Source organism: Myotis brandtii, unplaced genomic scaffold (assembly GCF_000412655.1).
Source record: "Myotis brandtii unplaced genomic scaffold, ASM41265v1 scaffold789, whole genome shotgun sequence".
NCBI lineage: Eukaryota > Metazoa > Chordata > Mammalia > Chiroptera > Vespertilionidae > Myotis > Myotis brandtii.
The window spans coordinates 1,011,534-1,026,891 of NW_005371168.1; the positions used below are offsets into that span (position 1 = coordinate 1,011,534).

Consider the following 15,358-nt stretch of genomic DNA (forward strand, 5'->3'; position numbering starts at 1 on the left):
AGAAAGAAAGAAAGAAAGAAAGAAAGAAAGAAAGAAAGAAAGAGGGGAGGGGGGAGGGAGGGAAGGAAAGAAGGTCCGAACTGGTAAAAAGGTTCTTTCCAACAAAAATCATAAACTCCTGTATATAATCCCATTCAGATGCAAAATAAATAATAAGAGCAAAATACAAGAATAGCAGGTAACAAAACAAAAAGTAATCGATCAGACCTTCAAAACCTCAGAGGGAAGGTAGGGGAGGGTGTGGGTAAGGGGGTGAGATCAACCAAAGGACTTGTATGCATGCATATAAGCCTAACCAATGGACACAGACGAAAAAATAAATCAAAAACAAACAAACAAAACAAAACAAAAAGTCAACAGTGCCAAGAAAATAAAGGGAGATGATATTCACAAGTTGTAAGGAGGTTGATTACCATGTTGGAGGAAAACATTTCCTTGAGAAACCTTCATCAACGAAGACCTGGGAGAGAAAATTACCTTTAACCTGATCTTATGCATAGTTTAAGAATCTTTTTTTTCAGTTTTAACAAGCTTTTAGCCTAAGAAAGTGACACAAATGAGAATGGTTTGGGATAAAAGAAGCACAAGATTTACTGAAAAATATCCTTAGAATAAGAATGAGCAAAAGGAGGCCAGCCAAGAATACAAAAGACACTTTTTGCTAAAGGTTCTTAAATACGTAAAATAAGAAATTTGGGAATTTATATAATGATTTTATTCAGATGCTCTCTACTTTTTTTATAGTATTATTATCCTTAAAGAATCACAGTTACCATAGCACATATGATTTGTCATTTTCATTTATTTATCTCTTTAGAAATATTTATGTGAAGTAGTTATTCTAGGCATTTTTAAATATAGATTGAAAATTGTCTTGTCGCTCATGGCATAAGAGTAAGCAACTTCAGTTAAAGGAACTTCTGTAGTTACCTAAAAGTCTAAAGGCCATGGGAGGTATAATTATGAGTGATAAAGTATTTCCTAAGTATATATATTATACTAAGTATATAGCATACCAAATATATAGTCTACTAGGACAAATAAAATATGTACTCAAGAGATATAACAGGAGTTCAAAATTATGTTTCTGAAAATAAAGATATACTGCTGTCAATTCAGCTTGTTTTGAAAATGTGGACTTGTTCCAACATGATTGACATATGAGGGAATAATTTGAGCAGAATGCAAATTTAAAAATAATGCTTGTGTGTTTTTGTCCATATTAAATACTAGGTGAATGCAGAAAACTTCAACTAATTGAATCAAGGCATGTAGGAATATACAAAATGCACAGAATATACACAAGTACACACTTCAAAAATCTAGGAACTACCTCCATGCAACAAACCCTATTTCATATAACTCTTCCCACCACTTTTCACATGCCCAGTGTCCAGCAAATTTCAGGTACTTTTTAAGATAAAGTGCTATCCTAGTAGCTATTGCTTAATCATCTGACACTTGTAAAATTGTGCTACCATTTTTAAGCTCTTCTCTTTTATTGTGTTTCTGTCACTGAGAAAATTTTTGAGTGTTTTGTTCCAACCCTACTTTTTGCCTTTGGATTTATTGGATAGTTTTGCACAGTGCAGTGGTATTTAGGAATGCATATGTTGCCTTATAGCACAACTGACTGTATTAGGAGGTCAGAAGAAATAGAATTGTCATATACAGAGTCAGAAAATATTTCTAATATTGTATTTCTTAAAACTTCAAGAAAAGTTTTAGAGACATTTAAAAAGGGCATTTAAATAGTTCAGAAAACAGGAAAATAAAGGCATATGCCTGGTCGGTGTGACTCAGGAGTGAGCATGGACCTATGAACATGAAGGTCCTGGTTCAATTCCAGGTCAGGACACATGTCGGGTTTTGGGGCTCAATCCCCAGTAGGGGGCGTGCAAGAGGCAGCCGAACAATGATCCTCTCTCATCATTGATGCTTCTATCTCTCTTTCCCTTTCCCTTCCTCTCACATAGCATGCATATTGAATATAAAGGAATTAAATAGATTTGGGCTAAAGGTTATGCCAATTAAGAAACAAATAAGGACTCATCCTTAGTAAAATATCTCAAGACAAAGATATATGATGTCCTAATTACTGCATTAAAATGCATTTAATTATTTTTCTGGGGTGAATAAAATATTTGACATGTGTTCATTTTAAATTTTCTGTTTTTATAGGGTCATGTTTTTAACTTTTTGAATATTATGCTTTTATGAATATTCACATTTTCTATATAGAGGAAGTATAATGCGGGAGCTTATCTGTTCGGGGTTTAATGTAGAAAGCAGATGTTTGTTAAAAGACAATCTCATCTATGACTGGAAATCCGATCCCAAAACTTAGCCTATTGGGACGATGCTCTGAGCTACCTTTGCCAGGGAAAAATAATTGATCTTTAAGAAGATTACCTATCATGTAGCATGTGTTTAAAGGAATCTATAATAAATCTTACATATGATGTAATTACAATTGCATAAAAGTAAATATTAACATGTATTTCTACTATTTAGGAAGATGTATAGAGGAATGCTTAAAATTTTCATTCTTAAAATAATTTAAAATTATTTTAAATAAGAAAACAAAAACCCATTTAAATGTATGCATTCAATTGTATTTTAAAAACAAAGAAATGTGGCCCATTTTTACATGAATATTTTTGTATGCCACAAGGTACCATGCAATATGGTGTATTACTAATGACATTTTATAATGTCAAATGCAGAAAAAGCATTTTATTTATTTATTTCACCTGAAATCATCTACCAAGATAGCATAGCTTTTAATTTATGTTATTTGATTAAATTTTTTTAAAAACCTACTACATATTAAAGATTGTTTTTGAATAGGACTATCTTGTTGAATAAGAAACCAGTTACAAAAATCTGGTGGTTGAATCAGAAAAATCAATAATTTTTAATTAGATGACTGCTTTGACATGTGTTTGCCCACAGATTCTTAAAGGAATACATAGAGTGATAACTAACCCATTCCTAGTTTAATTTGTTTAAAGATGAAGCATATTTCACTTTGCTAGAGGCCCCAGGTACTTGTGGTGGGCTGAACACATGGCAGGGATTTCAGGAACTTCCCAGGAGCTGCCAAGAATTAATCATTCCTGCTCTCCCTCTCAGGTCATCAGCCACTGGAAACCCATAGCTAGTGCAAGTTATCTGTCTGTAATGTAACTGGGTTGCTGATTGGTGTTCTTTGCTTGCTTTCTTATCTTTGGGGGACTTAGTTTGAAGTTTCTAAGGCTAATGTCACAGTCCACCCTTTTATGAGTATTCATCTACTTATTATAGGGTTTTTTCCATTTCTGTTTTTAAGATATCTTCTTATATGTGAGATTTCATGTTGTTAGTCTAATCAGAAAGAAAAAATATGGGAAATAATCATTTACACCCCCCCCAGTCTTTTTCCTAGAAGGATTAGACCTATAGAAGTGCCCTCCATTAGGCTGCAGAAATGGCAGTGTGAGGGCCACTCCCATTTTTGTAAAATAATCTATAATAATAAAAGCATAATATGCTAATTAGACTGGACAGCCAAACAACCTTCCAGAAGTCATTCTAGACAAAGCCTTGCAGCAGGGGACTGAGGCAGAGGCAGTTAGGGGTGATCAGGCAGGCAGGTGAACAGTTAGGGGCAATCAGGCAGGCGAGCCATTAGAAGCCAGCAGTCCCAGATTGCAAGAGAGTGCAGGCCGGGCTGAGGGACACCCCCCGACACCCCGCATGAATTTTGTGCATTGAGCCTCTAGTCTTGTGGCGAGATGTGGACACTAATAACAGGAGTGGACCCAGTGAATTATTAACATGGGGGAGTGCATATGTGTGTGTTTTTATCCCCACAGGGCTGCTGTAGATTCCAGCTCGCTGGATTAAACCCTGCCATGGCATGGCACGGGACCAGTGTTCTTCCAGAAATGAAGAATTTGGTCCTGGGGCCGAATGATGCAGCTTCTCCAGACCCAGATGGCCCCCAGAATAACCTGGCGAATAATGATGAAGCTGAAGGCAGAAGCTGAGCAATTATTGGAGCGTACTCATACTCTACACATTCCAGATAACTAACCATTGCTCTTTTCATTTTTCTTATAGTCTGTAAAATCAAAACTGGAGCAGTAAACATGCTTTACGGACCCTGACATTCCAAAACAGAAAGTTCACCTCCCTCTGTCTTCTACATTCAGCAAAACAAAAAAGGGAGAGATGTTGGGGAGCACAAGAGACTTGGTTGGAAAGTTATAAGGAGGACATTCTGATAAAAGGGAAGTGTGTGGAAGCCCACTTACCCTCTTTATTGGAATTCTGACTTAGGGGAGACTTAGGGGAGTGTCAAAGGTGACACCCCTAATTATTCCTTGACCTTTCCAAACAAGTCTGTGCATATGCAGACCCCAAGTTGTGGAATCCTTATGCTTAATCTCTGGATGCCCTTGCCTAGAGGATGATGTAAACACATGTGTCCTCCCAAGATTACTCACCCTACTGATTGTATCTAAAGATAAAAATTCCAATAAAGGCCCAAGGAGGCAGGCAATCGAGGTTGCTTTGGCCACTAGAGCCAGGAGGCCCTTAGCCCTTTCTTTCACAGTCAAACTGTGTCTGAGTAATTTGTTCATCTGTCGCTCAGGGATTGCTGGTCAGCCCCCGCAATTCTCAAATGGAAATCCTAAAGAAGGATACTCAGTTACTTTGTTTAAATAAGTAGAAAATTAAAATTATTGATTCTGTTGAAGAGAAAATAAGGATTAACTATCTAATTCAGTTGAAACAAATCTGCAAATAATTAAAGGTGAAAAAAAGCTGTGAATTGATACCTTCAAATGAAGTATGCATGGGACATCATCTCATCTGCTTTATATTCAATTATGAAGAAAGATAAAAATAAAAGACAATACCTAAACTGTAAATTCCAGTGATAAGTAATTGTAATTGTGACTCTCTGTGATTCAAATATCCCTTAGAGAAAGAACATTTACAATTTGACAAGCACTCATTCCATTTTTCAAATGTATTTTTAGCAATATCTTGTGAATACAAGTAAAATTTTGACTCTAGTTCATTGACATACATATCAAGCAGAACATTGTCATGGATGAACAAACCACAAATAAGATGCCCAGCTTGATTTAAGCTGCTGAAATAGTGATTTTACTGGCAAGACATGGTCTGCATGCTGTTTTGAGTCAGGTGCCAAGGATACTCTGTGGCAGGAGCGTTTGCATTTCAGACATTAGCTATTTCTTTAATTAACAGAATCTGTGATGTATTTGTACTTCAAAGAACTGGATCTCAGGGAGAATGGTGCAATTTACTAAATAGTAGACATTAGGTAAGTCATATAACTTTTTGATTCTGCCTTTACCTGTGTAAAATAATGTATTAATATCTATTGTGCGGAAAGACTATTGAAAAAAATCAATAAAATTATTATATAAGGCATGCAGGAAATTCAAAATGCTACCTCCTATGTTTCAAACCATTTTCTTATTTACTCTTCTGCAATCACACTGGTCTCCTTAGTGTACCTTGAATATCCCAGGCAACAGACAACAGGGCTTTGGCACTTGGTTTTCCGTCTGCCTTGAAAAAATGTGCATCCTACACATTTGGAGTAAAGACCTCTTTTCTCCAAGTCATTTACTTGGTCACTCTAAGATTTTATCCCCCGCCCCTCTCCCCTCCACACACACTCTCTCTATCCTCCTTTCCTTTCATTATTTCTTGTTATTTTAGAATTTGCTTCTCTATAGCATTTTGATGTTTAACTTATTCACTGAGTTTGCTGTCTCTCCAATTTGAATGTAAACTCCATGAAAGGAGTAAATTTTTATGTGTTTGTTGACTACCAGAACCCAATGTCTAGAGTAGTGTCAGTGACAGAGTAAATGCTTGATTTTTTTCATAAATAAATAAATGCTATATGGATGATAATTTTTATTACTAAATGGTAAAATAAATCTATTTTTAAAGTAACTGCCCCCTTTTGATTTTATATGTTTATGAGGTGAAAGTGAAGGATGTTAATTAAAGAGAGCATAGAGATTTTGAGGGCCAAGCAAAAATGACAGATGTTATTTTTGTCATGCTGTCTTCACTCCTGATAGATGCTTCCTGGGGCATTATGCTGACGAGATTTTTTTCCATCCTGGCCAAGACACAAAGACTTTAATCAAAAATACTGTCCTCACTGGTTTGGCTCAGTGGATAGAGCGTCATCCTGCAGACTGGAGGGTCCTGGGTTTGATTCTGGTCAGGGGCACAGGGGGGAGGGGAGCATGCAGGAAACGGCCAATCAATGATTCTCTCTCATCATTGATGCTTCTATCTCTCTCTCTCTCTTCCTTTCCCTTCCTCTCTGAAATCAATAAAAATATTTAAAAAACAAAACAAAACAAAACCTGCCTTTGGGTCTTTGAGTAAGGGATAGCGTCAAACAAGTGACAGTTTCTGTGCCACATATTTGACATGTCCATAGTAAATATTTCAGGATTTCTTTTTCAGTAGATATTTAGAAATTTAGTGTAGCAGATTACCTAGCTTAACAATCTATTAGAGTCACTGAAGAACTGGTCACATGTTTTTTTAACCTATTAACCTAGAGAAAGATCACCACTTATTCAATGCGCAAATGAAAACTTATTAATGCCCCTAGACCTTGCACAGGCCATTGTTTAAGGACATTAACAAATAGAACTTGTAAAACATAAAGTAATTGCCACAACAATAATTGTGGGTCCTCATGGTGCACATAGATTTGTTTTTGGAATAGGTTAAGGAGTTACATGCTGTGACATATAACATATGTCATGCCCAGAGCTAGAATGAGTTGTCTACAGAGAGAGAACATCAGCTTATGAAGCTTTGTTGCTGTTAAAAATGAGGGGCTGACAACCAAGAAGAAACTATTTGCAAAAGACAAATCTGATAAAGGACTGCTATCCAAATATTCAAACTCAGGTACAAGAAAATGAACAATTCTATTTAAAAAATGGACAAAAGAGCCCTGGCTGGTGTGGCTCAGCTGGTTGAACATCATCTCATACACTGGGAGGTCACAGGTTCAAATCCGGTCAGTGCACATTCAAGGCTTGCAGACTTGATCCCCAGTATTTGGCATGTAGGAGGCAGATGATTGATGTTTCTATCCTCAATGATTCTCTCTCTCTCTCCCTCTTCCTTCCTCTCTCTCTAAAATCAATAAAAAACATATTTTTTAAAAATGGGCAAAAGACCTCAACAATGAAAATATACAACTGACAAATAAGCAAATGGAAAGATGCTCTACATATGTTATCAGAGAAACGCAAATTAGAACAATGAGATACTATTACATACCTACAAGAATGACCAAAATCCAAACACTGACGAAATGCTGGCAAGGATGTGGAGCAACAGAAATTCTCATGCATGACTGGTAAGAATGTAAAATAGTATAGCCACATTTGAAACCATTTGGCAGTTTCTTACAAAACTCGACATACTCTTACCATATGACCCAGCAACGATGCTCCTTGGTTTTATGCAAATAAGTTGAAAATTTATATCCACATAAAAATCTACACATGAATGTTTGTAACAACTTTATTTATAACCACAAAGATATCTTTCAGCAGAAAAATGGATAAATGATTATTGTATATCAGATAATAGAATATTATTCAGTGCTCAAAAGACATGAACTATCAAGCAATGAAAAGACACAGAACAACCTTAAATGTATATTATTAAGTGGAAATAAACCAATCTGAAAAGGCTACATACTATATGATTCCAATTATATGACATTCTGGAAAAGGTGAAACTACAGAGACAATATAAAAAGCATTAGTTGCCAAGGATTAGGTTGGAGGAAGATAAAAAAAGAGCACAGAGAATTTTTAGGGCAGTAAAAGCTATTCTATATGATGCTATAATGGTGGATACATGTCATTATACTTTTGCCAAAACTCATAGAATGTACCACACCAAGAGTGAACTTTAATATGAACTATAGTCTTTGTATGATAATGACATGTCAATGTAGACTCATCAGTTGAAACAAATGTTCCACTCTAGTGTAGGACATTGACAGTAAGGCAGGCTGGGTCGAAAAAGTGGGTAATAGGGGCATAGGGAAAACCTTTGTAACTTATACTCAACTTTTCTGTGAACCTAAAACTGCTCTAAGAAATAAGGTCTGTTAAAAAAATCATCTAGATTTTACAAGCCTATGCCAGCAAATGTGTGTTAAGAAGGAAAAATTGACATATACAGTTTTAAATTCATAGAAAAACTTGTATTTTACTTAGACCTTGTGACCTCATTAATTCAGAGCTGCTCATTTCAATGCATGATATTCAAGCTGAACTGAAAAACACTTTTGTAGTCCTACAACACCCGCCTCAAAGGAAGGGGGTGGAAATTATAAATAGAGAATCCTTATTTTGTTAAATATATTCATCTATTTTCAATATTTGAAGCACTTTAAGAAAATTATTTTACACATTAATGGCTGAAGTACTAGAATATAAACTCTTAGCTATGTATATAAGAATGCCTATTCGAAAAGTTTCTTTGCTTTGAATATTTTTAGTTGTCATGTAGCAATATAAATGCTTACTTTTTAAAATTATTTCTAAAATTGACTAACATTTTTGCTTAAATATTTCTGATTCCTGCCCCTGACAACATTTCAAAATAAATTTTGATATAAGTTTATGTGTATTACTGAAAATATTACTTTTTATTATAATACTAGAGGCCCAGTGCATGAATTTGTGCACGGGTGGGGTCCCTTGATTGGCCCTGCAGCCGGTGGGGTGGGGGGTGCAGAAGGGACTGTGGGAGGTTGCCCACTGGCCATGGGGGAGGGGGCATCCAGGGGGAGGGACCACTACTGACCGGGTGGAGGGACTGCGGGAAGTTGGCTGTGGGAGCACACTGACCACCAGGGGGCAGCTCCTGCATTGAGTGTCTGCCCCCTCATGGTCAGTATGCATCATAGTGACTGGTTGACCTGTCGTTCTGGTCATTCCAGTCGTTCAGTTGTAACGGTCCTTAGGCTTTTATATATACTAGAGTCCCGGAGCACGAAATTCGTGCACTCAGGGGGGTTGGTCCCCCAGCCTGGCTTGTGCCCTGTCACAGTGTGGGAGCCCTGCGATCGATTGCCTCAAAGAGGTAGGCCCTGCCCACCCATCTGGGGCTCCTTCGTGAATTGTCCCAAAGAGGTAGGCTGGAGCCGGAAGTCCCGCCTCCACACTGCATGGAGCCGGGAGGCGGGACCCCCAGGCAGGCCTTGCCACGCAGAGCTGAGGGACCCCAGGCAGGTCTTGCCGGACACCAAGGCAGGCCTCGCCTTGCAGAGACAGGGGACCTGCCTCCTGAGTGCACAAATTTTGTGCTCCGGGCCACTAGTATATACAAATTATATACTATATACACGTGTGGAGCCAGGAGGAAGCAGGACTCCCAGGCAGGACTCCCAGGCAGGCTCTGTGCCACACACGCAGTGTCAAGCCCAGCCCCACCCACCTGCATGTGCCCCCTGTGCATGCAGCCATCTTGTGACGGTGTGAGGGCATCATGGCATGATGACTACTTAGGCTTTTATTAGTAAGGATAGATGAACTGCTCCTTTTGTCTTAGTTTTTAATAATGAATATTATTGAACCAATAAAAAATACATCATAAATCAGGCTTTCAAATCTATAAATGCATTCTGTACATCAAAGACCAAGTTTTGTTCATAAACATCATGTAAAAGAAAGTAAACTTAGATAATTTTAAAACAAATATTTAGCATGTGTAAACAGAATATACACAATGCACCATGAAAGTTTATATTGGGTGAATTCTCTGCAGAAGATATTTTAAAGTACAAGTCTAAAGAGTTTGAAATTATGTGTTTTCCTATTAGTGTTTCTTAAACATTGACATTCTTGATATTTTTTTTTCTAAAACATATTAAAATGTTCAAAACTTGGATTACCTGACCCAATGCAAAATGTTTTAAAATGCTTCTGAATGTCTTTATTTTTTAAAATGTATCTTTATTGTTGAAAATATTACAGATGATCCCCTCCACCTGGCATCTGTCCCCCCTCCAGGCCTTCACCTCACTATTGTCTATGTTCATGGGTTATGCATATATGCAGATAAATTACTCGGTTAATCTCTTCCCACCCGCCTCTCCCTTTTCCTTTAAGGTTCATCAGTCTGTGCCATGTCATCTATGTCTCTGGATCTATTTTGTTCTTCAGTTTATTTTATTCTTCTCTGACTGGCTTATTTCACTTAGCATAATACTCTCTAGGACCCCCATGCAGTCTCAAAGGGTAAGAGATCTTTCTTTTTAATGCTGTGTAGTATCCCATGGTATAAATGTACATTTTTTTTTTATCCACTCATCTATTGATGGGCACTTGGGCTGTTTCCAGATCTTCGCTATTGAAAATAGTGGTGCGTATATTCTTTCCGATTGGTGTTTCAGGATTCTTAGGATATAATGTCTTTAAATGGTAAATACTATGGGAGAGAAAGATTCTTCCTCTCCTTGAGCATTTAATCCTCACTTCATCTAAGTTAAATATTGGTCACAAAACTGCTTTTCAAATGTTTCAGCTAACTTTTCTGGGAAACTAGCTAATGATTTTGGATCAAAATTGATATCATGGTCTAAATTACATTGTTATGGTAAACTGTATACTTCTTACATAATAAAATATCTTTCTAGTTTTCTTAATAGTAGTTGTTTTCTTTCTTTTCTTCATGTGTCATGTTATTTTTGTTTACTTTTATTTAATTCACTCTACATTTTAACTAAAAATACTTTAAAAAATTTTTATTGAATTTATTGGGATGACATTGGTTAAGAAAATTATACACGTTTCATGGGTACAATTGTGCAATACATCATCTGTACATTGTATTGTGTGCTCATTACCCCTAGTCAAGTCTCCTTCAATCACCTTTAATCCCTTTTTTACCCTCTCCACCTCCTGCCACCCTCTGGTTAGCACCATATTCCTCTGTGTCTATGAGTTTTTGTTTGTTTTCTTGTTTATTCATTTGTTGCCTTCAGTTTTATATCCCATATGTGAGCAAAATCATAAGAAATCATGCAATTCAACACCAATCACTCTAATTAAAATAAAAACAAAAACAATACCAAACAGATACTTCTCCCAAGAATACATATAAATGGCCAACAGATAATATGAAAAGATACTCAACTTTACTAGCCGTTAGAGAAATGCAAACCAAAACTGCAATGAGATACCACCTCACACCTGTTAGAATGGCTATTGGCAACCAGACAAGTAATAACAAGTGTTGCAGAGGTTTCAGAGATAAAGGAACCTTCATTCACTGCTGGTGGGAATGTAAACTGGTACAGCCACCATGAAAAACAGTGTGGAGGCTCCTCAAAAAAAATAAGAATAGAGTAACCATAGGACATAATAACTCTTCTTCTGAGTATCTACCTAAAAATTTTGAAAACATTTATTTTCAAAAATATATGTACCCCAGGTTCATTGCAGCATAGACATGGAAAAAAAACAAACTGAAGTGTCCTTTGATAAATAATTGGATAAGCAAGATGAGGTCCTTGTATACAATGAAACACTACTCAGACATGAAAAAAAAGAAATGCCATCTTTTGCAAGAGCATGGATGGATCTTGAGAATATCATGCTAAGAGAAATAAGCCAGACAGAAAAGTTAAAAATGCTTTCCTTTTTAATCAGCACTAATTGCACTGACCTAGCACCAATATAATTTTATCTAGGAATTGGTTTATATGTAAAACATTATATATATATATATGAATTTGATTATTTTTAACCATACACAGTTCTCTTTTGGGGGTGGGGGAGCTATATTTATAAATTTTATTTTTTTAGCCCCAAAATAAATATAAATGAAAACCTGCTCTTCAAATGCAGGGAGGCTTTCCCTATAATGTGCCATTACATTTACAGCACAAAACATTCTCCTATGAAAATCAGCATGCAGCTCTTTCACACACAATTAGATATATATATACACACACACACTATATATATATATATATGTAGTTATGAATTGTCTACTTACTAAGATTCCTGTAGTGGAAAATTAGGAAAGTGGGCAATTCCCATACTTTTCAGTCTTGGGAAGGTAAATACAACCTCTCTAAATGTTTTTAAAAAGATGAAACATGTAAACTACACATCCTCCTTAAGACATGTACACATGTTGTTAGAAGAAAGCAAGGACCCTGCCACATAAATGATAGTGTTTCTCAAAAGAGAAAGAGATAGCATTTGAATAAAAATGCAAAGTTGACCCTAGCCGGTTTGGCTCAGTGGATAGAGCATCAGCCTGCGGACTCAAGGGTCCCAGGTTCGATTCCGGTCAAGGGCATGTACCTTGGTTGTGGGCACATCCCCAGCAGGGAGTGTGCAGGAGGCAGCTGATTGATGTTTCTTTCTCATCGATGTTTCTAACTCTATATCCCTCTCCCTTCCTCTATGTAAAAAAAAATCAATGAAATATATTTTTAAAAATGCAAAGTTGAAGAACAGATAAGAGGGTCAAAGTTGTTATGTACATGTTCCATGGAGAAATCGGAATTGTCTCACAGAAAACAGATCCTCGATGCATCTCAGCCTCTCCTGACATTAAATCAGCCCTCACTGGCAGTAGTCATGATCTTCCTGTACAGTCAAATGCTTAAGCAGGCTCCATGCAGGATGTGTTTAATTCCAACAGTCAATAATGAGGTCATGTGGTAAATTCCCACTCCCCAAAAAAGAAGTGAAAAATCAACCTCTGTGACTCAAGAGCTCAACCAGGTCAAAGCTTTGGTATATACCAGAGGCTGTTTTCATGATAACCAAAGCTTAGAAAGATTCTCTGTTAAGGGATTTGCCCCAGAAACAAAAACAAAACAAATCCACAAAGCCTATAAATAAAGAGAACAAGCCACAATTCCTCTTTGGACAAGGGTTTATAGTTTCTTAGGCAGCAGTTCTGAAAGCACCAACTAAAGCCACAATGCTTCTAGGAGAACATGATGTTTCTAGGAGAACAGGATGTGTTGGTAAGGCTGCTCTGAGAACATTTGCCCACAGGCAAGTGGCAGATGTGCCACAGAAAAAAGTTCAAACAAACACAAGTCAGTTTTCTTCTATTATAACATAAACTGGTCAGCAACCCAGGAAAGACTTAAAGCAATAAGAGGCATTACAAAGAGCCCCTGGAGCTCTTGTGTCAATCACAAAACCTTGGCAGGAAGGAAAGGTCTCTCAAGGCTTTGGGTTGTTGGTTAGTTTGTTAGGTTTCAGATACCTCCTTCTCCTCCTCCTCCTCCTCCTTCTCCTCCTCCTCCTCCTCCTTCTCCTCCTCCTCCCCCTCCTCCTCTTCCCCCTCCTCCTCTTCCCCCTCCTCCTCTTTCCCCTCCTCCTTCTCGCTGTCTACTTCAGAGGTGTCAGAGGACTCATGAAACAGAACATACTCTGCTGCTGAACCCACATTTAAGTACATCTTTTTCTTTCAGTTCATAGTATCTCTTTGGTTCAATGCGCTTGTTATTCAAGAACGTCCCATTGAGCCAAGGCCAATGAGGTAGGGCTTCACCCTGTGGCCACCTGTCCCGTCAGCACAGGTGTATTCCAGAAGCCTCTGCTGGCAGATCGCATGCTGGTTTGAACCAGAGGGATAATCGATTGGAATGTCTGCGATTGGGCTGTGTCGTACCAGGAGGTAAGCGCTTTGTCCATGGATGTGCATGATTGGAAGCACCTCTTAATTTTTAAAGGGGTAGAGACGCCACCGTTTTATAGGGATAAGTGCTTTAGGGGGTCGCTTTGAATGACTACACCTCAGAAGGTTAGTGTCCTCAAGAAATGCCCCCAGAAAGTTGAAGATTGGCTGTTCCTTAACAGGCACCTCTTTGTTTTGGTTGCTGCCATCAGGTGGAGAAACCAACTCCTGAGACTCATTACCGGGGGTACTGACTTCAATCCTTTGGCGATGCTCCCTCCCCCATGGGGCATTATAAGGCTCCCGCTCTGCCTCCTGGGCCTGCAGGTTCTGAAGGGCTCCATCAGTCCCTGGCCTGCCCACTCCCAGGGCTCTCATTAGAGCTTCTTCTCTGATGGGGGCGGCCCCTGTGCCTGTCTGGGTCACTGTTCCTAGCTCGCCTGTGTTCCTGCCTGATGCCTCCCAGTGCTGCCAATCCTCCCATTCTCCCCGGGACAGATGGTCCTCATGCTCTTGCATCACTTTGACCGTTGAGTGTTGAGGGCTTTGGTTTCTGTCACTCCGAGGAGACGTGGTTCTTCTCCCGGAGGACTTTTTCTTTTTGGCTGGGGACCTACCACACAAACATCACATTTGTGAAGGTCTCTGCTTTTCACACTATAGGAGTCAGGAGCTTCACCTTCCTACATTATCATCTCCCCTGAGTTCTAGACCCACAGACATAACTGCCTACCAACCTTCTCTCACTTAGATAACATAACTCTTGATTCCCAACCCCTCAAAACTTTTCCTCTTTTAGTCTTTGCCATTTCAGTAAGTGTCGCCACCATCCAACCTGCTCCTCAAGCTAAAAACTTACATGTCATCCTTGATTCATTTTCCCCCTCACCAACAGAGCTCCAAACCCCTCCCCCACAGTTACATTCCCATATACAGTTCCAATGAAAAAAGAGAAGTCATTAGTTAGGATTTACCAATAATATAAATTACTTGTCATTGCAATTGTTATCACTAACTACATATACAATTTCAAGCAAGGAAAATGATGATTTGGAAGACCTCAAAGAAACACAATTAAGTCTAGAGTTAGAAAAATTCACACCCCAACTTTCCACTTCCTGTTTGCATGACATTGACAAGATACTTAATCTTTTTTTATAAATATACATATTTTAAAGGTCTTTAGAATATTGTGGATTCCACAATCCTATCTAGTAAAGAGGGAATATGCTAATTGACCCTCACACCATCTCAAAGATGGCGGCGCCCACAGCCAATAAGGAGGGAATATGCTAATTTCCCCACCCTCAAAGATGGCAGCACCCACAGCCACAAGATGGCCATCAGGGGAGGGAAGTTGTGGGCAATCAAGACAGCAGGGGAGGGCAATTAGGGGCGACTGGGCTGGCAGGGGAAGGCAGTTGGGGGTGACCAGCAGGGGAGCAGTTAGGTGTCAATCAGGCTGGCAGGGGAGTGGTTAGGGGGTGATCAGGCTGGCAAGCAAAAGCGGTTAGTGGCAATCAGGCAGGCAGGCAGGGGAGCAGTTGGGAGCCAGCAGTCCCGAATTGTGAGAGGGATGTCCAACAGGGATCGGGCTTAAACCGGCAGTCAGACATCC

The 15,358-nt window shown here is 38.5% G+C and overlaps 1 pseudogene; it reads right to left on the reverse strand.

Annotated features, from left to right (window-relative positions):
* Window positions 1-13,425: 13,425 nt before the first annotated feature.
* Window positions 13,426-14,463, reverse strand: LOC102240095 (annotated as a pseudogene).
* Between the last annotated feature and the right edge of the window lie 895 nt (window positions 14,464-15,358).